This window comes from Abramis brama (assembly GCF_963993115.1).
Source record: "Abramis brama genome assembly, chromosome: 1".
NCBI classification, from domain to species: Eukaryota; Metazoa; Chordata; class Actinopteri; order Cypriniformes; family Leuciscidae; genus Abramis; species Abramis brama.
The window spans coordinates 50,206,080-50,231,578 of record NC_139963.1 but is presented as its reverse complement, the minus strand read 5'-3'; the positions used below and the strand labels follow the sequence as shown (position 1 = coordinate 50,231,578).

Below are 25,499 nucleotides of genomic sequence, written 5' to 3'. Positions count from 1 at the left end.
TATGAATCTCAACAATGGTGACATGCTTCGTGCAGCAATGCATGCTGGGAACCACCATATTATAAAACTAATGCTCCCAGCATGCATTGCAGCATGAAGCATGTCAAGTCAAGTCAAGTCAAGAATATTTGTATAGCGCTTTTCACAATACAAATTGTATCAAAGCAGCTTCACAGTATTAAAGTAAAATAATACAAAAAGGTTTGTTTCTATGGAGTTTATTGATTGATAAAAATAAATTAATATTCCCAAAATATCCCCAACTGAGCAAGCCAAAGGCAACAGTGGCAAGGAACCGAAAAACTCCATCAAGTGACCTGACGGTGACCTAAAACTCCATCAGGTGACCTAATGGAGAAAAAAAAAAACCTTGGGAGAACCCAGGCTCAGTCGGGGGCCAGTTCTCCTCTGGCATTTATGAACTAGAGACCGGATTTAACTGTAAGATTAAAAATATTATATGAATGCCTGACTGAAGAGATGCGTCTTTAATCTAGTTTTAAACTGGGAGAGCGAGTCTGAGCAACGAACAGTATCAGGAAGGTTATTCCAGAGTTGTGGAGCTAAATATGAAAACGCCCTCTTTGGTGGATCTGGATATCCTATGACCAGAAGCCTCGAATTTAGTGATCTTAAAGAGCGCGATGGATTGTAGGGCGATAGAAGATCCGTTAAATAGACTGGAGCTAAGCCGTTTTAGGGCTTTATAAGTCAGTAGCAATACCTTGTAATTAATACGGGACTTTATAGGTAACCAATGTAGTGATGTTAAAATCGGTGTTATATGATCATATTTTCTTGATCTGGTAAGAACTCTAGCGGCTGCATTCTGGACTAACTGTAACTTGTTTATAGAGGATGCAGGACAACCAGCTAATAAAGCATTACAGTAATCTAGTCCCTAGGTCATGAACGCATGAACTAACTTTTCTGCAGCAGAAACTGATAGCATATTACGTAGCTTAGCAATGTTTCTAAGGTGAAAAAAGGCAGTTCTTGTAACATATGAAATATGATTTTCAAAAGAGAGGTTGCAGTCTAGTATAACACCCAGGTCTTTTACTGTAGAGGATAAAGTAACAGGACATCCTACTATATTAAAGTTGTAGTGAACAAGGTTTTGTAGGGTGTTTTTTGAACCGATAAGTATTACCTCTGTCTTGTCTGGATTTAATAAAAGAAAATTGCGCGTCATCCAATCTTTTATATCTTTAACGCACTCCGTCAATTTGGAAAATTTAGCGTTTTCATCCGGCCGTGATGAAATATATATTTGAGTGTCATCAGCATAACAATGGAAACTAATTCCATGTTTCCTTATAATATTTCCAAGTGGCAGCATATATATTGAGAATAACAGAGGGCCTAACACAGATCCCTGTGGCACTCCATAGTTTACTGGAGTTATGATCGATTTTTCTCCATTTAAATAGACAAAATGGTAGCGGTCAGATAGGTATGATCTGAACCAGCTTAATGCTTGTCCTTGAACACCAGTATAATTTTGTAGTCGATCTAAGAGTATTGTGTGATCTATAGTATCGAACGCAGCACTAAGATCAAGTAAATTGATAGTATTGAGATAAAGCCTTGGTCAGAAGCTAAGAGTAAATCATTTGTGATTTTAACGAGCACAGTTTCAGTGCTATGATGCGGCCTGAAACCAGACTGAAACTTTTCATAGATGTCATTATGCCTATTTTAGACATAAAAGGAAGATTTGAAATGGGTCTATAATTTGCTAGATTATGTGGGTCTAATTGTGGTTTCTTAATGAGAGGTTTTATAACTGCCAGTTTAAATGTTCTTGGAACATGACCTAAAGATAAAGACGAGTTAATAATATTGAGAAGAGGCTCTTCCACTATCGGTAGCACTTCTTTCAGTAGTTTAGTCGGTATAGGATCTAATGAACATGTTGTTGTTTTAGATGAAGTGATAAGTTTATTTAACTCTATTTGTTCTATAGTTGTAAAGCACTGTAATTGTTCTTGCGGGGTGATAATTGAGGAATTATAAGGTGCGATCGAAGATTGAATGTTTACAATTGTGGTTCTGATGTTTTCTATTTTCTCAGTGAAAAACTTCATGAAATCATTACTACTAAACTGTAACGGAATATTTTGTTCAGGTGACATCTGTTTATTTGTTAGTCTAGCCACGGTCTTAAATAAAAACCTCAAATATAGAAACAATGTCAATGGCTTGTCGCCGACTCGTATAGTCACAGTCGCACTCCATTCAGTGACACTATGAGAGCGCTCACTGATATGTATGGGCAGCCACATCAATTGGCACTGCAAAGGATCACTAATTTGATGGATGGGCCCAATATCAGGAGCGGGGATGTGAAGTCTTTCAAGGCATTTGCCCTTCGTGTCCGAGCACTGTTTGGAATGTTAAATCAGCTAGGTAGCACAGGTTGGACTGAACTGAAATGTGGCTCTCATGTTTCTCGTCTCTTAGCCAAGTTGCCGTACGTACCAGCTTAAGGTGGTCCATAAGTATTTGGAACTTAAAAGACTCAGAAGTGTCTTCTGGAAGAACGTTGTTTAACGTTGTTTAACGCAAGCTTAAGACGAGCAAATTCTCGAGGATCATCCCGAACGAAATGAGGGATTGTAGGAGTTGGCCCTCGATATTGCATTGGGGGTGGATGCACCGGACGATGAATCTCAGATTGTCCAAGAGAATGGCGAGAACGGTAATCTGTACGTAACCAGCCATTATCGCGACTGTACTCTTGCCTCCAATCGATTGGAGAATGATCAAGACGATCCATAGGGGCATCGTTATACAGACACTCTCTGTCACTTAAGCGCCAATGATAAGGGTCCCTTGCTGGTTGATAAAAAACATCATGAGACCGCATACTGGACCGCAACATTGGTGGGTCATCTGCACATTGCTGACGGGTATCAAACAAACGAGGTGGGTGCCGTGGAACATTAGCATCATAATGATGATGTATGATGATGATAAAACAATACAATATGTGATTTTACCCCAAAATTCATCGTATTGACACAAAATGATCTAGTTGTTTCTGTGAACTGAGATCCATTTGCTTCTCTGTAGCTTTCAGCAGTCTGTAAATATACCTCAGATTTCTTGTCGAATCTAGTTGTACAGTCAATCTCAAAGCTCTCTCCCGTTTGGCATGTGTTGTGTGTGTTTTTCTCGGGATTCACGCGGAAAACTAATGATGCCTCTCAGTCTTTTTTCCACTCAGTGTGGTGACAACGAAAAAAAATCTGACCTACTATAAAGTCACAAAAAGGCTTTGTTGGTTGTCACCATTGTTGAGATTCATATGTTGATTCTTGATGTCTATACTACTACTACTACTACAAAAAAAAAATTAACCAGCTCAAAACTTTTTCCATATAATACATATCTTTTTAAATTTCAGATTATTACAATATTGTTGCCAAGGATCATGTGAGAAATTATCATTATAGATAATAATGTAAAATATAATAAAAATCATTATAGACTTTTTATACAGCTAAATTCAATCTACATATTATGTAATCTAAACTAATATATTCAGAGATTTGGCTGTCATATCAGTGAATCAGATCATCACGATGACTGTAACATCACTGATGAATGACCAAGATCATCTGATATTTCTCCTGCATTTATTGCTATAACAAAGGTGTATTAAATACACAGTTAAAGCAGCCAGAGAAAACTAATGTTAAAAACTCACGGGTCATGAGCCCAACTAAAGCAGACACTGATCTCAATCATGGTGACATCAAATTTATTTTAAAGCTGTCAGCTACGGCTGTCAAACAAAAACCGTAAAAATAAAGTAAAATATCCTATTTTAGAAGTGCAAAAAACTTTTACAGAAATTTTCCTTAAATGTTTTACAGAAAAACACTTATTTTACAGCTATTTCCTGAATTATTACGATTTAAAAAAATTATATGCATGTGAGAAATTATGACATCATAGACTTTGTATAAAGCCAAATTCCATCTACATGTAATCTAAGCTAACATATTCATATTTTTGACTGTCATATCAGAGAATCAAGCCATCATATGATGACATCATCAAAGAATGACCAAAATCATCTGAAATTTTCTCCAGCATTTATTGCTATAACAAATGTGCATCAAATACACCGTTAAAGCAGCCAAAGAAAAACATAAGTTAAAAATTGAAGTCATGAGCCCAACTAAAGCAGACACTAATCTCAATCATGGTGACATCAAATTTATTTTAAAGTTTTTTACAATTTATTTAAATTAGCATATTTTACTTTAATTTTAGGGTTTTTGTTTGGCAGCCGCAGCTGCCAGTCATTTGACCCTTTTTTAAAGATTTTTTTACAATGAAGGTATTTGATTATAATAATGCAGGAAATACATGTGAAATAACAGTGCTTTTTCGGTTTATTTAAATTACCATATTTGACTTTAATTTTAAGGTTTTTGTTTGGCAGCCGCAGCTGCCAGTCATTTGACCCTTTTTTTACGATTTTTTTTACAATGAAGGTTTTTGATCGTGATTATTCAGGAAATACCTGTAAAATAACAGTGTTTTTCAGTTTATTTAATTTAGGATGTTTTACAGTTTTTTGGGGAGCTGACAGTCATTTGACCATTTTATCATTTAACTGTTTTCTTTCTGTTAAATTACAGATTATATTTGTAATTTTACATACATTTTTATGTAATTTAAGAAAACAGAAAAAATACTGTATGAAAAATACAACAAATGTTCTGTATAAAAAATGTGAATTACTGTAATTTGTCATTAATGTCACAATACCTAAAATAACAGCTGAATTTTTATTTTACAGATATTTTTTGTACTTTTACAGTGTTTTGAGTACAATTTAAAATGAAAGAAAATGATCGTAAAAAAATCACAGTTATTTTCTGTAAAATTAGGATTTTTTTTTTACAGTGTATATAAGCAGATGTTTGGTGAAAGCGTCATTAAACACACCTTAGTCCTCTTCACACATGGAGACGAGCTTCAAAATAAATCTCTTGATGAACTAATAAGAAGAAACACAGAGCTGTCCAAACTAACAGAGGAGTGTGGAGGAAGATTTCACCTGCTGAACAACAAAGATCTGAACAACAGAGATCAGGTCCATAAACTCCTGATGAAGATCCAGCGACTGGTGTCTGAAAATCAGGACAGATGCTACACTTTACAAACGTTTGAGGCTCAGTCACTCAAAGTACATCTGAAGCTTAAATATCTGTATGCAGTCAGTGTTGTCCTCGTGTTAACTGTGGGCTGTGTTAATATGGAGAAGGACGGTTCTTGGGATTTCAGATCATTTCTGTATGGTTGTGTCAGTGGCGTCTTATCAGCAGTGTCTGGAGCTGCGTCAGGACACATTTGGGCAAAGATTTGGAGAAACCGGAGTCGAAGGATTGGAAAATATACCAAACAACACCTGAAAACTGTGAAACTGCTGGGAGTCCTGAGTGGTTTTAATGCTGCTGGAGGGATCAGTGTGTGTTTAGTGGGTCCAGCGGGTTTATCAGCTGCATTATTAGGAGGAATAGAAGGAGCTATTGTGGCTTACACATCAATCATGAACCAGTGCACATACACAGTAAATTCCACAGTGTTAAATCAACACTGCTCAGAGCAAATATGGTCCCACTCTACAGAGTGTTAAAGTAACACTAAAGCGGTGTTAAAGTTAATGAGATAATTAAGTGATTAATTTAGTGATGATTGAACATTATTGAAGACACCTGCAGTTAACAAGCAGAATCACTGAAGGAGAAAAGCACAAATTGTAAGCCACCGTTATGGTGATGGGTGTTTGCTTTAGTTGGGCTCTTGACCCTTATATGTTTACTTTAGAGTTAGTTTGGCTGTTGTATCTGAGTTATAACTGCCAGATGAACAAAGAAAAAAAAAGTGATCTGATAGTGTTGGTTATATTATGAAATTCATCATTTGAACTTGATCACTGAACTCATTATGATCCTTATTTCTGACTTCGATTTATGTTGTTGGTTACAAAATAACTGTGAATCTGCATAAATATCCAGAATTTTTTATATAATATAAAGGATTTCTTAAAAGTTGTTTAAAACAAAAAAATATTTCCTTTAGGCACACACAGACGTCGAGATTCAGTCTATGCATCTCAACAATGGTGACGAGCAGAATATTCAATTAGGGAAAGTAAATTAAATAGACAATTCAGATCATAATTTATTCATACCACAATGCATGATGGGAGCCATTAATGAGTTGTGATTGGTGGCAGCCACTGCAACATGCTTTATTATTGTCACCATTGTTGAGATTCACAGGCTGATTATTGATGTCTGTGTTTCTAAATAAATTAATTTGAAAGTGTTTTGATCAGAACAATGTTTATGAAATATTTTGGATTATAAGTAAAGTATTGATAATCATATGCTGTTAAAATCACAAAGCTGCTGGTAACAAGATAAACCAAATTATCTCAATAAGTTTCATTTTTCAGATCACAGCATGATTATGTCAAAACATAACCAACACTATCAGATCACACTTTTACTTTGTTCATTTGACTGTTATACATCAATAACAGCAGACAAACAACAGTAAAATTTAAAGTAAACATATAAGGGTCAAGAGCCCAACTAAAGCAAACACCCATCACCATAATGGTAACTTACAATTTATGATTTTCTCCTTCAGTGATTCTGCTTGTTAACATCAGGTGTCTTCAATAATGCTCAATCATCACTAAATTAATCACTTAATTATCTCATTAACTTTAACACCGCTTTAGTGTTACTTTAACACTCTGTAGAGTGGGACCATATTTGCTCTGAGCAGTGTTGATTTAACACTGTGGAATTTACTGTGTATTTATGATGTGCCTGTCAATCTCAGTATGGCTGCAAACTTATCACTTTAATATTTCATATCCCTTATCACGCATGAAGCTGTTCAAATGTGCACACGGGGATTTCCTTATTCCCCAATGTTCAGGTGATCATTCGTGTTAAACTGTTTAATGTTTGTGTAACAAATGTACATTAAATAAAAACATTTTATGTTATAATATATTGATTTTAGCCTGTGTGTTTTGAGATGCTATTGAAACCATCATACAAATTAATCTTTTATGACAGCTGTGGTTACAAAGATCTTTGTTTTAATCATGAAATAAAATGAATAATAATAATGTAACAAACAAAAGAATAATGATCTTTTATAGTAATAATGTCAAGATATACATAAATAACTACCAACAGCTTTTATGACAGAAAACAGAACTGAAACTTTTGTAAGTCAGAAAGTTTGAAAATTATGTAAAAGTTTGTAATATTGATGCTGCAGTATTTAAAACTTATTTAAACGGATTTACCGCATAAAGTGTCAGATATGTAAAAGCTTTTGCTGCCTTATCTGCCATTTTGTTTCCTTGGATACCAATATCTGCAGGTACCCATAAAAAATACCACTGTAAGACACATCATTTGAATTCTGTACAATATTTGTTGTATTTCTATTAAACAAATCTGGTCTACTTTCCAAGTGACTATATTGTAAGCTAGCCAATGATCAACTTGAGTCTGAAAAAAACAAACAACTGATTTCAAAGGTCTTATCTCCTCTAACCACTGTGTTGCTAATCATAGTGCAATCATTTCCCCTGTACACTGTAAAAAAAAAGTGTAATTTTACAGGTAATTGTCTGTATTTTTTTACAGAATTTTACCGTTTTGTCATTATACAGCAAATATCTGTAAAATAAAAGGCATTTGCTGTAATTTAAAGGTCCATTGTTAAATTTACAGGTAATTGCTTGTATTTTAGTTTTACAGCAATTTTACGTTTTTTAAAAGGAACTTGTCTGTATTTTTACAGAGTTATGTGTAATTTTACAGAAATTAAGTAATATTTTACAGATTTTTTCTGTGAAATTAGAAAACAAAGAAAAGAAGGTATAACTGCGGAAATCAGCATCTATTCAATATGTTTTCCTTACAGACAGATTATTAAGCATGTGGGGGTTAAAGTGAGGTTTTTTTTTAAGGTTAAATAAAAGTATTTGTACCATAGACTGTGATTTGTACAAACAGTACCCTACATAGACTACAGTAGGCCTGAATTATTTTTTATTTCACATTTTATTTTATACTCATTTTGATTATTATTATTCTCAGTATAATAATCTAGTATAGTAAAGTATAATAATAAACAGTCTTATTCTCCCATAATTTCATGTATATTTTATAAATATTTTTCCAAATCTCTGTTGCTTCACATTCAGGGCTTTGTGTGTGTGTGTGTGTGTGTGTGTGTGTGTGTGTGTGTGTGTGTGTGTGTGTGTGTGTGTGTGTTTGAGTGCGCGCGCGCGATGACGCAGATTCAAATTCATTTCCGCTGTTTACTCCCGCCCACAACGGTTAACGTTAGCTGATCCGTCGAGTTTGGGCAAGCGGGAGATTTGAATTCAGTCTACTCTCGTGAAGTGGATTGTGAGATCAACAGTGGTTCAAAGCAATCGTATTCATCAAGAACAGCCGTGAGCAGGAGCTGTTGTCAGTCAGTCCGTTTGGATTCTTCGGAAATAACGCCCTTTTCAGTGAGCCTTGTTCGTCACAGCGGACATCATGCCAACCGATCACCGGCTGAGGTAAGAGTCTCATTATACTAAGTTACATGTGAACGATATTTTATATTACATTTGTGTTAAGTTTACAGGTTTCAAGCTAACGTTAGCATTCTTAAATGATGTTCAGTTAACTGGCGAGAGCTGGAGGCCAAAACACTGAAAATGTAACGTTAGCATGCGTCTTTACATTTTCCATCTGTTTTAAGAAAGATCAGTTGAACCCACATCTCAAAAGACCTAAAACGAGCTTTCGTAGACATGTTATAGGCTACATATCAAAGTCCGTTTAATTGTCTATAAAATCTTCGTTAATACGCGATAGTAGGCCTATCTGTCAGTAAATCAATCTCTTAAATGGCGGGACATTTTGAAACACTGTCTGGAAGCTGAAAACTCTTCTCTTAAAAATATCCTTGGTTTTAATTATAGTAAAATTATAGTAACCACGTTTTTGGCGGATTTTTGTTACCATTTTTAATAACCACAGTTATACTACAAATAGGCCTACCATGTTTGTTTGTTTTTTAGTTTTTTCTTTGTGGTTAAACCATAGTTCCCTTTCGTCAGCAGGGAACTCCGACGCCTCGTCGGGGGAGTTCCCCTGACGAATTGGGATCACGCTAGGGAGACCAATTGCCTTCGAGTGAATTAAAACGAGCCAATGAACATTGGCATGCAAGGTTTGCATTCCGCGGCCCGCCTACCAGTGCGGGTATAAGGCGGAATCAAGCGCATACACAAACGCTTTCTGCTTCGGAGCCGACCGGTTGTGTCCTCTCTGAGTGAATGAGTTTTAAGATTGTATTTATCTTACGCTCTACGAGTCTGCTGTTTCGGGAAGGGACCTCTCTGTGTTGGTGAGACGGCGTTTCAGCGACCGCGCGATTTCCTGTCTGCCGGCTGCGTCTACACGCTGTTAATTCAAAAGCTGTTTTTACAGCTGGTAAACGGTTGAGTGCGCACAGCGGGCTTGCAGTTTCCCCGCTGTGTCGCCGCGTTGGGTCCCTGTGTGCTTCAGCACAATAAAGAGAGTAATTTCTTCCTGAAAGAGCAACACGAGTGAAGATCGCGTCCTTTTCAGGATGACGTTTCACTCGTGTGTTTCTGGATGCGATCGTTCCTGTCCTTATTTGACGGCCACGTTCATTGTTTCACATGCCTAATCAGTGTGTGAGACTGCGTTCGTGGGTGGTTCATGTTCTCTCATGAGTGCATGACCACGTCGGCACGTTGTTCGTCTCCCCTTTTTAAAGGCTCGAGCCGCTCAGCGTGCCGTGTGCCGTCGAGCGCCGGTTGACAGCGTGGGTTGTCACGGCAACCCAGCGCGCGTCATTCGGCGCTCAAGATGCGTGGTCAAGATCAAGACTCGCGTGCCTCTATGAGGTGAGTCCCTTTGCTTGTTTCCCGATCTAGTTTCTCTTCTGGTGCACCAGGAGAGGGCTACTTTGGCAAATAACATTGGTGATCTGAGGGTTACAGTGCGGAATGTCTCGCCAGGTGAAAGACCCTCACGAGCTTCCCACTCCTCTAGCGCATCACAAACATGCTGAGACTGTGTTCGTGGGTGGTTTGTGCTCTCTACATGAGAGCATGACCACGTCGGCACGTTGTTCGTCTTGCCTGAGGGCTTGAACGCTCAGCGTGCCGTGTGCCAGCGATGGCCACGTTCACTGTCTTGCATGCCTGGTTGACGGCCATGATCGCTGTTTCACATGCCTAATCAGTGTGTTGAGACGGCGTTCATGGGTGGTACATGTTCTCTCATGAGTGCATGACCACGTCGGCACGTTGTTCGCCTCCCCTTTCTCGTAAAGGCTTGAGCCGCTCAGCGTGCCGTGTGCCGTCGAGGCTTTGAGTGGGATTTTGGTCCTTATCATGAGGGACCAAGCATTTCATTCGGGGCCCCAGGGGAGGACAGATGCCGATTGCTACATCGGAGAGAGGGCTGTTATACTCTGAAAATGATGCTGAGTTCCTACTGTAATGGTGTGTTCTCATGGTTCAGACTTGACAGCCACACTTCCTGGGTCTAAAGTGCCTAGATGTGTGTGAAAAATTTTGGCAGTATGGAAGTATTTTGGTGCCAATATGGCAAGCCAAATATGCTTAAATCTGCAGAAGTTTTTCCTCTCTCACTACCCCTGCACATTCAGTGCACGTGGGTAGTTCTGACTCGGAGTAGAGCTGCGCTTTATGACTGACCGTGATTAGTCACAGCGCTGGCCTTCGGTCAGACGATGTCCACACTGTGGTCCAGAAGCGCCTTAAAACCAGCCCGCTCGGAGTTCGTTTCCCCCCCCCCAGCAAAAGGAGGGGGAATGACCCTGAGAGGAGCGACCCAGAGAGTGTGACGAAAACTGCTCTTTGGGAGTGTATGTCATCACCACTCCTTCCCCCGGAGGAGGGCCGGGTGGAGAATCCTTTGTTAAATTTTTCTAGTTAAATCTGTTCCGCCACCGACCAGCTGGTCGGTGGTACCCAAAACCTAAAAAAGAGCAGTTTCTTCCTCCTCTGGGTCATTCACGGTTGGGACTGCCGAACATGCAGTCTCTCCCGCTCAAGAGTAGGACGTCAGTGTGTGCCACCCTCGGGTCTCGCCACTCTCAGTCCTCTCTCCCCAGCTCTCAGATAGCAGTGGCGCCACCTCGGTCACGCCACTCCTGTCTGTCGCTGGGCGGGAAGGCGAGACCAGCAGCCGCCCTCGGGCCTTGCTCCTTGTCTCCTCCCCTTCCCTCGCCAGGCGACAGACCGCAGCAGAACACTCTCGGGTCTTCTCTGCCGTCTGTCCCCCGGTGGAGGCAGGTAGGTGTTGTTCAAATACACACCCAGACCCCGCTCTCGGCCGCCACAATGCCACCAGAGCCGTGTCCCTGCCCTCCACCTCGCTGCCCCTCCATGGGTACGCCGGTCGTGCGGGTGGGCTCGTTGCGGCGGTTTCTCAGAGCCTGGTTAGAGCTCCCGAGTCCGTCGTGCTGGCTCATCCACACCAACCGGCTCGGCTATGCAATTCAATTTGCACGCCGGCCTCCCAAGTTCAGGGGCGTCCACTTCACCCATGTGCGTCCAGTGGATGCCCCGGTCTTGCGGAAAGAGATCGACGTCCTACTGGCGAAGGACGCGATCGAGCCGGTCCCTCCAGCCGATATGAGGTCAGGGTTTTACAGCCCTTACTTCATTGTACCCAAGAAAGGCGGTGGGTTACGGCCAATCCTGGATCTGCGAGTATTGAATCGGGCCCTGCACAAGCTCCCGTTCAAGATGCTCACGCAGAAACGCATTTTCGAGTGCATCCGTCCCCAGGATTGGTTTGCAGCGATCGACCTGAAGGACGCGTACTTTCATGTCTCGATTCTTCCTCGACTTTCAAGGGTCGAGCATATCAGTACAAGGTCCTACCCTTCGGGCTGGCCCTGTCGCCCCGTGTCTTCACGAAAGTCGCGGAGGCGGCCATTGTTCCCATGAGAGAACAAGGCGTTCGCATTCTCAACTACCTCGACGACTGGCTCATTCTGGCACACTCGCGAGATGTGTTGTGCGATCACAGGGACATGGTGCTCCGGCACCTCAGTCAGTTGGGGCTTCAGGTCAACTGGGACAAGAGCAAACTCTCCCCTGTGCAGAGGATCTCTTATCTCGGTATGGAGCTGGACTCGGTCGCCCAGACTGCGCGCCTCACGGAGGAACGCGTCCAGTCAGTGCTCAACTGCCTCAAGTCTTTTCGAGGCAAGTCAGCGGTTCCACTGAAACAATTTCAGAGGCTCCTGGGGCATATGGCAGCCGCAGCCGCAGTAACGCCGCTCGGTCTGTTGCATATGAGACCGCTCCAGCACTGGCTTCGCAATCGAGTCTCGAGGTGGGCATGGCAGAGCGGCAAGTTCCAGGTCAAAGTCACCCCGAGCTGTCGCCAAACCTTCTCCCCTTGGTTGGATCCTGGGTTTCTACGGGCCGGAGTGCCCCTAGTCCAGGTTTCCAGGCATGCTGTGGTTTTCACAGATGCTTCTGCCAAGGGCTGGGGGGCCACGTACAAAGGGCATGCAGTCTCGGGTCTGTGGACGGGGCCCCAGCTGCACTGGCACATCAACTGCCTAGAGTTGCAAGCAGTACACCTAGCTTTGTGTCGCCTCAAGGGGTTTCTCAGACACAAACACGTACTGGTCCGCACGGACAGCACTGCGACCGTTGCGTACATCAACAGACAAGGTGGTCTACGCTCCCGTCGTATGTCGCGACTCGCCTCCCACCTCCTCCTATGGAGTCAGAAGCATCTGAGGTCGCTTCGTGCCGTTCATGTCCCCGGGGAGCTCAATCGTGTGGCCGACGAACTTTCATGTCGGTCCCCCCTTCCGGGAGAATGGCGACTTCATCCCCAGGTGGTCCAGCTGATCTGGCGAATCTTCGGAGCCGCACAGGTAGACCTGTTTGCCTCTCCGGACACGACCCATTGCCAGTGGTATTACTCCCTGACCGAAGGGACTCTCGGCACGGATGCCCTGGCACACAGCTGGCCCCGGGACCTACGCAAATATGCGTTTCCCCCAGTGAGCCTTCTTGCACAAACTCTGTGCAAGGTCAGGGAGGACGAGGAGCAAGTCCTTTTGGTGGCCCCGTATTGGCCAACCCGGACTTGGTTCCCAGAACTCATGCTCCTCGCGACAGCCCCTCCTTGGCCGATTCCTCTGAGGAACGACCTTCTTTCTCAGAGACGGGGCACCCTATGGCACCCGCGTCCAGACCTCTGGAAACTCCATGTCTGGTCCCTGGACGGGACGCGGAGGTTCTAGATGGCCTACCACAGGCAGTGGTAGATACCATCTCTTCAGCTAGAGCCCCCTCTACGAGGCGCCTCTATGCTCTGAAGTGGAACCTGTTCGTCGGCTGGTGTTCTTCCCACGGGGAGAACCCACGAACTTGCCCGATCGGTGTAGTGCTCTCCTTCCTACAACAGGGGTTGGAGCGAAGGCTGTCTCCCTCCACCCTCAAAGTGTATGTTGCCGCAATAGCCGCGCATCACGATGTAGTTGAAGGTAAGTCCGTGGGGAAGCACAACCTGGTCATCAGATTCCTCAAGGGTGCTAGGAGGCTAAATACACCTCGCTACTTGCACCCTGTACCCTCTTGGGACTTAACTTTAGTGCTCAAAGCGCTCCAAAGTCCTCCTTTTGAGCCTTTGCTGACAGTCGAGCTTAATATCCTGTCCATTAAGACAGCACTCCTGTTAGCATTGGCTTCTTTCAAGAGGGTGGGGGATCTGCAGGCTTTTTCGGTCGACGAATCGTGCCTAGAGTTCGGGCCCGGCCTTTCTCACGTTGTGTTGAGACCCCGGCTCGGATATGTGCCCAAGGTTCCTACCACTCCCTTCGCGGACCAGGTAGTGAACCTGCAAGCGCTGCCCCAGGAGGAGGCAGACCCAGCCCTAGCTTTTCTCTGTCCCGTCCGGGCCCTCCGGGTTATATAGACAGAACGCAAAGCTTTAGGACCTCAGATCAGCTCTTGTTTGTTATGGAGACCAGCAGAAGGGGAAGGCTGTCTCCAAGCAGAGGTTAGCCCACTGGCTAGTGGATGCTATCACCAGGGCTTATGAGTCCCAGGGTGAGCCCTGCCCACCCAGGTTGCGGGCTCACTCCACTAGGAGTGTTGCCGCTTCTTGGGCTCTGGCACAAGGCGCCTCGCTAACAGACATTTGTAGAGCTGCGGGCTGGGCGACACCGAACACGTTCGCTAGGTTTTATAGCCTACGTGTGGAACCTGTTTCCTCCCGAGTACTTGCTACGGCCAGTAATTAGAGGGAATAGGTGTGTCGGCTTGCGACGCCATTCCGTGAGCGGATACGTGCGTCTTTTTGCTCCGTTGGTTACCCAACAAACGGCTAACCTCGTGAGTTCCTCCATCACCACCTCCGGTGCCAGGCGTTGCGGACCGCCCGGCACCAGGTCTGCTACCTTCAGTAAGGAGTTGCTAGTAGACTGGGTGTTTTTCCAGTGGTCCCTGCGGCGACCCATGATTGCCACGTGCAGTTCAGCCGTGTCTTCCCCTTGACAGACTCATTCTGTCGTCCTTTGTTGAGTATGCTCCTCACTCCTCCGGACTGGGACTACCTTCAAGGACTGCCATATGTTTCACTACCCTACGTGGTTAGTACATATGTGTATTGAGGGCCTTCCTCTAGGCTGCCTCAGCTTCCGCAGCGTTCCCCCCCCCCCTATTATATCCTTGGGGTCGGACACGCTTTCCCAGTGTTATCCAATATCCACTGATTGGGTCTTGCGGAACAGCAGTGTGATTCCCTAGCTAGCTCCCGCAAAATTTCTGGAAACTGCTGCAGGGCTGTAGCTTAGCTGGGCGCTGGAAGGGGCCAGCACCATGGCGTTTTGGTAGGGATCCCAATTCGTCAGGGGAACTCCCCCGACGAGGCGTCGGAGTTCCCTGCTGACGAAAGGGAACGTCTCGGTTACGTATGGTAACCCTCGTTCCCTGAGTCCAGGGAACGGAGACGCCTCGTCCCGTCGCCATGCTGCTGTACCTTCGCGGAGGACTGGACACCGTTCGGCTCCTCAGCGAAAAGCGTTTGTGTATGCGCTTGATTCCGCCTTATACCCGCACTGGTAGGCGGGCCGCGGAATGCAAACCTTGCATGCCAATGTTCATTGGCTCGTTTTAATTCACTCGAAGGCAATTGGTCTCCCTAGCGTGATCCCAATTCGTCAGGGGAACTCCCCCGACGAGGCGTCTCCGTTCCCTGGACTCAGGGAACGAGGGTTACCATACGTAACCGAGACGTTAATTTTCGTAAGGGTTAACGTGGCTATCAAGACTGTTAAGAAAACGAATTCAGTAAATACTGTACTTGATACAGGAAAGCACATGAGACTAGAATATGAACCCAACATGATAAATTGCATATTCTGGCTGCATCTGCTTGCCAACACGTAACGTTAGCTATAGAATGCATACATGTGCATATATTAGGCTTATAAAATAAAAGTTGATAGAATGTTTGTGTTCTGATGAAGAAATGAACTTATCTACATTTTGGATGACCTGGGGTCATCATAGTAGCCTTTTTCATAGGATACTTTTGATCATTGGTTATGAAAATTGCATTGATCCAGATGAACAGACAGTTACACCCCTAACGTTAGGTGTCTCAGCTCAAAACATCACTGTTAGCCTTTCCTGCTCAGGTTCCAGATCATAGTCAGTTGAGGTTTTGCATTGTCCCAGTGGAACATATTCTGACATGTGTAAATGTAATACTGAGTTGTAAAAAATTGTTTTTGTTTTTTTGTGATTTCAGGTCAAGTGGAAAGCAGAATGATCATGGCAAACAAGGTATGGGAAGTCTACAATGGCCGAGTCTTCTGATTCCATATGATTGCACTAAAAGTGGCAGAACATTTAATTTGTTTTATACTGTATTTTCCCATGTGAATATTCATTTGATCCTTGTGAGGCCACTGGAGCTGCACAAGGTTTGGTTTTACTACAGTAAGACCACGATTGTGTTAGATTCCACCCATCTATTTATTTATTATTATTTTTTTATTTATTTTTTGTAGTGTAACTAGGCTCTGTCATTTAGAAACATGACTTTTCCTATCACTTAATGACACATATCTCTACCTTTCATTCCAGCCAGAGGATCTGACGGTTGCTGCTCGCATCTCAGCCTACCTGATGGAAAATTCTTCCTTCACCTTCAACTCAACCTTGCCAAGACAGAACTGCTTATGGTTTCAGCCAAACCATGCGACCCTGCTGATTTGCCTTATACAACATCAGAAAGATCTGGCCCTTCCTATCGGAGCCACACAACTCCTTGTCTAAGCTCTTGTTCTATCCAGACTGGACTATTGTAATGCTCTCCTGGCAGGCCTTCCAGCATCAGTCAAACCTCTGCAACTGATCCAGATGCTGCAGCAAGACCTAAACTCACTGCTTCAGATCTGTGTGTCTCCAGAAGCTTGTGTTCTGCAAGTGAACGGCGCCTTGTGGTGCCATCATCCCAAAGAGACACAAAATCACTTTCACTGACCTTTCCCTGGACTGTTCCCTGCTGGTGGGATGACCTGCCCAACTCAACACATTTTCAAGAAACTGCTAAAGATCCATCTTTTCATAAACACTTGACCCAATAATACTAAATCTTTGTTTTAATAATAAATAAATGAACTTGTGTACTGTGCTACACTAACTGGGACTTGTCGCTGCACTTGTTGCTTCTATTGTTCTCTTAATTTTAAGTCACTTTGGATAAAATGTAATTGTAAATATTTGAAATAAGTTATATTAGAGTATAAAGGCATACAGCAATTGTCTTTTAATGTGGATATTTTTACATGTTCTAAATGATATACTAAGCCTGTATTTCCTATCATTCACGTATCTTGATGTTCAGTGTTTGTTTAATGAGTAATACTGTAAATGTGCAGGTATTCCGTACTTGTACGTTTAGTTAATTTAACAGAAATTGACTGTACATTTGCTATTATTAAGTACTTAATTAGAGATTGGTCAAAGTTGTGAAACTGGATCTGCAAAAAAATAAAACTGTAAATATACAAACTTTGTACTTGAATTTATGTACTTATTACATTTTTATACATAACTTCATAGTTATTTTACACAGAAAAACTATATATTAAAAGATAATTACTGTAGATAGACAGAGCATTATTATAAAATAAATTTATAAAACCCTAAATTTACAGTTTAACCTTAAAGTTAAATGTTCTTTTAATGTAATTTGACATAATTTATCTGTTTTTCCACGGTTTAATAAGCCATTATTAACAGTAATGTACTGTAATTTAATTAATTTTGACCGTAAAGTCAATTCTGTATTTTTACGGTTATTGCCTGTAATTTTGTGAAATGGTTATTTGCTGTAATTTAACGGAACCCGTCTGGAAACTTTGCTGCCAGAGATTTACCGTTTTTTTACGGGATTTTTTTTTACAGTGTACAAACAGATAACTCATTACTGATTCTTTTCCTTACTGATAACTGAAACTCTGAACAGTAAACACTGTTCATATCTTATCTAAACTCTTAGATGCATCTGTGTATATCTGTGCATAGCTTTAGTTTAGTTTAGAGCTTTATTAATCCCTGTGGGGCAATTAGTTAGAGCTTACATGGTGCCACACATAAAACACTGATTACATACATTTAAATACATGAATACAAAAAAAATCACCTAAGTTTATTACATAAACGTATTGCTTCAGGCACAAAGGTAAATTTACAGCGATTTGTAGAACATTTAATTGCCCTTAGACGTCACCCCAGGGGCATCCACTCAAAGTCCAAATGAAGCGGGTGTGTACTATCTCCTACTATTTTATCAGTACTGATAAAATTGAATCTGTGCATACCTGTGGTACTCATTAATATACATCTGCATCTTATATTAAGTACATTTATTATCCTTGTTTTTCTTTTTTAACATTGTAAAATCTACTGTGGCGTCTTAAAGTAACCAAGGTTTTATTACTGGAAGCAGTACTGTTGGACTAACCTTTAAATGATTAACTTTAAGTTCTGTTGCTGTCACGGTTCATGAATCCACTGTCTCTCTCTCGTCCTACGTGCTGTGTGTGTGTGTCTGTGGGTGTAGTCTCTGATCACTGCTGATTACAGCATCAGCTGTACCCACTTATTGGTGCCTTTATATGTTCAGTAACTGGTGTCTCATGTTGTCAGAGTGTTGTGGTGTTTCCCCGGTGTGTGATCCTGTTCCTGTTTCTGTGCTGTTCGTTGGATTGTGGATTTTCTTCGTGTCTTCGTGATTGACGTCTGTCTGGATTCCCGCACTTCTGCACTGAATCACTGCCCACTGCTACAGAGGATTGACTTCACTGGATCACCAAGCACCACCACCAAGTTGCCTACCAAGGTTCCTGTGTCACCTTCCATCTGTGTTTGTGTCCACCTGACCTGCATCAATTCCCTTATGCCTAATAAAGCGGTTTACTTGCACTTGCATCCAGCCCTGTGATTGTTACAGGTGCTTTCTGTATTACTGTCCATCTGAAGCTTTTCATTTTCCTCCTCTCTTTTTCCCTAACAGGGCTTTAAAGTATCTAGTGTTGGATGCTCTTGACTATGGCCTTGTAAATTATCCCAATAATTCACTGGTAACTGTATCTTTCTCATTTCTAATGACATTTCTCCCATTTCTACTTGTAGTGCTGTAGTTGGTGTAGTTGTTATAGCTCCTGTACACAGAGTAGTCTCAATACCTGATACTGTTTCCTGTCTAACTTTCTAAGAGATGTTTCTGCTGCTGATCCATACACTACACAACCTTAATCTAATACTGATCAGCCCACTATATATGGCATTTGAAGGGATACTTCAGGATTTAGCATTAAGCTTTGTACTAGTAGAAAACCTGTAGTATTTTCGAATTACCATGCTTTCCACCCTCATATCCCCCTGAGACAAGAGATTTATGTATTTTTTGTCTGGAAAAAATCCTCCATTGACGCAGAAATCGTCATTTTGCATCATTCGGAGGTTTTTCTGGCCAGAGGCTAAAGACTACAGCCAGTAGGAGGGGCTGTCCCGCATGTTTTCAGCCCGCCCATAGAGGCTGGGATCTCGCTCACAGAATGTACACACAGTGTCAGCCGTCTTTCTTTGGAAGCTAAGCTAGCAGGCTCTTGTTCTGTGGCGAAAGCTGAGTAGTAGGGGTTACCATCCTCTTTTTCCCGGACTTGTCCGGCGGGCGAGATCGTTCAAAATGTCCGGGATTCGGCTTTTGCATTCTACAGTAGCCATTCATCATGTTTATTGTGGCGAGCAGGACGAGGCTGAGGGGCGTGAGGCCGGTGTCATCATTACTGAGACGCGCCGGGTCTCGCATCTCTCACGGAGGAGCTGAAATTTTTCTTAGCAATGGTAAAACGCACATCAACCGATCACTTGTTTAGCGTTCATGTAAACACTACATTCAAATTCACCAATCGGAATGAATTCAGTTATATTGAAAGGTGTGCATGTAAACAATGAATGGCGACCGCAGAAAGCAAAAGCTGAATCCCGGACATTTTGAACGATCTCGCCCGCCGGACAAGTCCGGGAAAAGGAGGATGGTTACTTACTCAGCTTTCTCCTACTATTCAGCTTTCTCCACAGAACAAGAGCATGCTAGCTTAGCTTCCAAAGAAAGACGGCTGACTGTGTACATTCTTTGAGTGAGATCCCACCCTGTATGGGCGGGCTGAAAACATGCGGAACAATGCCATCTACTGGCTGTAGTCTTTAGCCTCTGGCCAGAAAATCCTCCGATGACGCAAAATGACGATTTTTGCGTCATCGGAGGATTTTTTCCAGACAAAAAATACATTAATCTCTTGTCTCAGGGGGATATGAGGGTGGAAAGCATGGTAATTCGAAAATACTACAGGTTTTCTACTAATACAAAGCTTAATGCTAAATCCTGAAGTAACCCTTTAAATCAAAGAATTAATTCTCAGTTTGATGAGAGACTTGTGTATTTCACATTTTTTCTCCAAGAGTTAAAATCAAAATCTTTAAGCTTGTTCTGGAAAAAACCAACCACTTCATCCCACATGTCCTTAAGCATTTTCCAGAATTTTTCCCATGGCCACATCTGTGCCCATTCATACATCTCATTAGTGTAGTATCCTTGATTCTTCTCTATCATTGAGTCAATCTTCAGCAGTAGATCATTGACCTGCTCTCTGTCAGTCAGATCTCTGTTGTTGAACACATGATAATCCTGACATTATCACTCTTTTGACTAGTTCATTCCCATCAATCTCTTCCTGCATTCTCTCCCGCACACACTCATCCCCGTATGTGAAGAGGATGATAACATGCTTCAGCACATCTTTACCATAAACCTTCTGCACTTTTGTCAGGATCTCTTCCTCCTGCTTTGTGAATCTGCCAAACGGCACAACTAATAAAAATGCACAAACTCCTGGAGCGGAGAGATACACACTCCTCGCAAACTCCGGCTCTCACAGACCTGTTAGTTTTTCTTTAAGAAGCCCTCCTGTTCTCCACTCATTACCTGTATTAACTGCACCGGTTTGAACTCGTTACCTGTATAAAAGACACCTGTCCACACACTCAATCAAACAGACTCCAACCTCTCCACAATGGCCAAGACCAGAGAGCTGTGTAAGGACATCAGGGATAAACTTGTAGACCTGCACAAGGCTGGGATGGGCTACAGGACAATAGGCAAGCAGCTTGGTGAGAAGGCAACAACTGTTGGCGCAATTATTAGAAAATGGAAGAAGTTCAAGATGACGGTCAATCTCCCTCGGTCTGGGGCACCATGCAAGATCTCACCTCGTGGGGCATCAATGATCATGAGGAATGTGAGGGATCAGCCCAGAACTACACGGCAGGACCTGGTCAATGACCTGAAGAGAGCTGGGACCACAGTCTCAAAGAAAACCATCAGTAACACACTACGCCGTCATGGATTAAAATCCTGCAGCGCACGCAAGGTCCCCCTGCTCAAGCCAGCGCATGTCCAGGCCCGTCTGAAGTTTGCCAATAGCTGCGTTTACATGGACACTTATAATCAGATTGACGGCTCAATCGGACTAAAAAACCTTCATGTAAACACCTTAATCGATCCGATTGAGCTCGATCCGAATGATGTTTCGATCGGATTGAAAGGGGTGGTTTACCCCTTTTGTAATCCGATCGAGAGAACATGCAAACACTTGATCGGATTAAAAATCTAAACTGAAAAGACTGCGCATGTGCAATGACGTTAAATAGTGTAATGACGTATGACGCGCGGAACGAGCTGTTCTTCCTGTTGAATAAAGTGTCATATTAATAAGTTTCCCGTCATTCTAAAATTCTCATTTCACTTGCGGCATATAAACATATAAACGCGCACATCAACCCGATTACTTTATTTATCATTCATGTAAACACCTTGTTCGGATTCATCAATTATATTGATTTTATTCCAATTGTGTCCATGTAAACGTAGCTACTGACCATCTGGATGATCCAGAGGAGGAATGGGAGAAGGTCATATGGTCTGATGAGACAAAAATAGAGCTTTTTGGTCTAAACTCCACTCGCCGTGTTTGGAGGAAGAAGAAGGATGAGTACACTCAAAAAAAAAATTGTGTCTAAACATAAGATTTATGTATTTGAATTGAACCATGATGGTGGTTAGCATTTGCTTTAGTTGGACTCTTGACCCTTGACTCTTTAATATGAATTTTTCTCTGGCTGCTATAATTGTTTGTTTATAAAACACGTTTGTCGTAGCAAAAAAGCCATGAGAAATTTAACATGGGCGTTTTTCTGTGTACTATTACATAAATCTTACGTGTTTCATTTACGTATGACTGACAAATATAAATCACATTCAGTTTATTAATACAATTACATAAATCTTATCTGTTTCATTTAGATATGACTTAAAAATATGAATCACATTCAGATTATTGATTGGTTTATGTTAAAACTATGTAATCCAAATGCATGGAAATTTGTTATGCAATTCAAATACATAAATCTTATTTTTAGACACAATTTTTTTTTTTTGAGTGTGGATGGGGCCATGTATCGCCAGATCTTGGCCAACAGGGTAACTAAGGAGTGGCTCCGTAAGAAGCATCTCTAGGTCCTGGAGTGGCCTAGCCAGTCTCCAGACCTGAACCCAATAGAAAATCTTTGGAGGGAGCTGAAAGTCCCTATTGCCCAGCGACAGCCCGAAACCTGAAGGATCTGGAGGAGGTCTGTGTGGAGGAATAGGCCAGAATCCCTGCTGCAGTGTGTGCAGACCTGGTCAAGAACTACAGGAAACGCATGATCTCTGTAATTGCAAACAACGGTTTCTGTACCAAATATTAAGTTCTGCTTTTCTGATGTATCAAATACTTATGTCATGCAAAAAAAAAAAAATGCAAATTAATTACTTAAAAACCATACAATGTGATTTTCTGGATTTGTAACAGTTGAAGAGTACCTATGATAAAAATTACAGACTTCTACATGCTTTGTAAGTGGGAAAACCTGCAAAATCGGCAGTGTATCAAATACTTGTTCTCCCCACTGTATAAACTCTTGAAGCTACAGATTTTCTGAGGTGATCGCAATGTTCACAATGACCATGTAGTGTACGGTAAGTGTAAGAATTCTGGTTTGATATTTTTAATTGTGTTTCTGTAGATGTTCAGTGTGGATGTTGTGTGTGTGGGGGGGATGTCCTGTTTTGTGCTGTATTGAATGAGAAAATTATAAATACAATTGTATACAAACAAGGGACTTTTTTAAAAGAAGAAGTCGATAATGATGGCGTGTGTTTGCGGGGGGGTATCTGGACCTTTTTTTTATCTATTTGTGGACACAACTTCAGCAGCTCAGTCCCAAGTTGGGATTTGGCACTCTTCCTCAAGTAACCGTCTTTGTCAACCAAGAAGATTGCAGAGTTGGTGATCTCATGCTGGAGTAGCTCCTCAACTGTGAACTGTAACTGGCAATTCCTGTATGTTGCTTAATAGGTTGACTGTTTTTTAGCCATTTTCTTCAGAATGCTTACACTCTTCTATGACCTTATAATCATAGTCATTGTGAACATTGTGATCACCTCAGAAAATCTGTAGCTTCTAGGGTTTGTACGCATATTTAATGAGATATTGCCTAATTTGCATATTTTATTTTATTTTTAAGATAAAATGTAATACAAAAAGTATTTGTCTTAATATGAAGACTAAACTGGTAGAAATGTATGAGGATATCTATAAAGGGAAGAAAAAGTCCCATTCACCTGTAGTGTGATAATAGTATCACAGGTTGTGGTCATTTTCAGGACTTTCGTCCCGGGAAGAGATTTTGGCACACATCCCATGTTGTTCAATGGGGTCATATTAGTCTATAACAGTTGAGATATTCTCCGCTAAATGAAGTGCATACAAATCTCACCCAGGACCTCTACTATTACGAGCTGATGCTGAATGTAACAACATTGGCTATCGAATCATTTGTCGTTGGTTTGAATTAACAAATTCAAATACTCTGTGTTGCTAAAAACATTTCTTCCTGAATACAAAAGCTGGTGCACTTTGAACTCGTGAGTGCAAATCAGGCTCGGCTCCAGCTAGTCGGCGACCAATTGACTTTTACGACACTAATTTCACCTCAGAGACATTCCAAACCCCCTTCCCCTCTCTGGACAGAGAGATAACAAAACTTTCTACACACACACAAACATCCTCCTATAGAAATATAGTTAATGTATGTAACTCAGATTTGGGTTTGACCTTCCTGTATGCATGTTTTATTAATTTGTTTGATCATATAATTATGATTTTCTAATGTCTAGCTCTGAAATGTATTGTTGAAGAATATCTTTCCAGTGGAATCGCATTCCGTAACCCGACTCCTTTTTCTAGAGGAGAACACTTTTATGACCCTGCACAAGCTGCAGCCAAAGCTTCTCTGCAAGAGATAACGGGAAGCGCAACGTGACAAACATTCCAACGCACACACATACACAAACTTTGAACATTAAACTTAGAATATAAGCATGTCATATGTATTTCATATACTCCTGTGTTTCCCAGTTTATATTCACTCCGTTTATGACGTTTATTTGAATGAACAAACCTTAAATGTGTGTAATTATGCATATCTTATGTAACTTTATGTTTCTTCCACTTTTATATGTCATCCTTGGTATCTGTTCGACCGTCTTGCGGTGACTAAACCAACCGTACATAGGAGATTACAGTACAACGTGTTGTTCTGTGTGTACAATCTTCCGAGGTAGAAATGACTGAATACTATACCATCATAAACTATGCAAATAAGTCCTTTGGACAAGAGAAAGAAGAACTTTTCCCGCTCGAGATACTCTGAGATGATTGGTTCACGTACGTGGAGCAGGCGTGAGCCCATCCTCTCCATAAGAGACAGACACAGAACTTTCTCCAGAGCACTTTTACGAAACCCGGTTCATCAGCAAGAAGACCCATATGGCTCCCGTTGGGAGCATTCATTCACCGTTTTCGTGAATGAATTTCTCTTTTGTTTTCTTTAAGTCTTTTCTTTATTTTCGTATTCGGACTCAGCGAAGCAAACGCAGCAAGCAACTTCGACTCAAAGAAAAAGACTCTTTTGAAAATCCCGCGGCCGCGCACACCGAAGCAAGCCCTGCTTTCTTAAAGAAACACACGCAGCTGCCCTTAGGACACACGCACGAACTCGGCGTTCTTCAGCAACAAAGAGAACCATTTTGCAAGATAAGTTTATTAACTTTTAAGGTGATTTGATTCCTTGTTGTCTCTCGAGGTTACCCTGCCTGTGACTTTGCCTAACTGTGATCGATCCTTGATCGCACATGTTAGTTTCACTTTCTCTCATCTCTCTCATTGTCCGATCTCTCTCTCTCTCTCTCTCTCTCTCTCTCTCATTTTCGTTATTCGTTTAGTCTTGTATTTGTCTTTACTGTTTGTATTGTTATATGCATACTCATGTAAATTGTAGAACTTGTATTCCTTAGTTCGATGTAGTATTAGTCAAATTATTAAAGACCCATTATATCCTAGATTGTCTCTATATAAGTGTTCATTTTACAAGTCAATGAAACGATGATCAAGCTACGCTTTACAAATGCGCTAGGCTACTGTTAAGTAACCTACATTTTATAAGAACAAGAAAGTAATTTTCCATGGCCAGGAAAATATAGCTTTCTTCGAATTATAAGAAAGAGATAATTTTGTTGAGAAGTTGATGGAATTAATTTTACGACCAGTTTGCGGGACAAACAACTGTTTAATTAATACATTAATTTCCCTTAAAATTATTCTGATCAATTGATCTGAAAGAGGGACATTTTGGTATATTAATGATTGAATTATAATTCATTGTAATTGAA

The 25,499-nt window shown here is 41.7% G+C and overlaps 1 protein-coding gene across 1 annotated transcript in view; it reads right to left on the bottom strand.

Moving 5' to 3' along the window:
• LOC311081484 (zinc-alpha-2-glycoprotein-like) overlaps window positions 1–25,499 on the bottom strand; it is a gene marked incomplete at both ends in the record, with an annotated part of 524,658 nt that overhangs the window by 178,166 nt on the left and 320,993 nt on the right. The gene's annotated exons all lie outside the window — the stretch shown is intronic.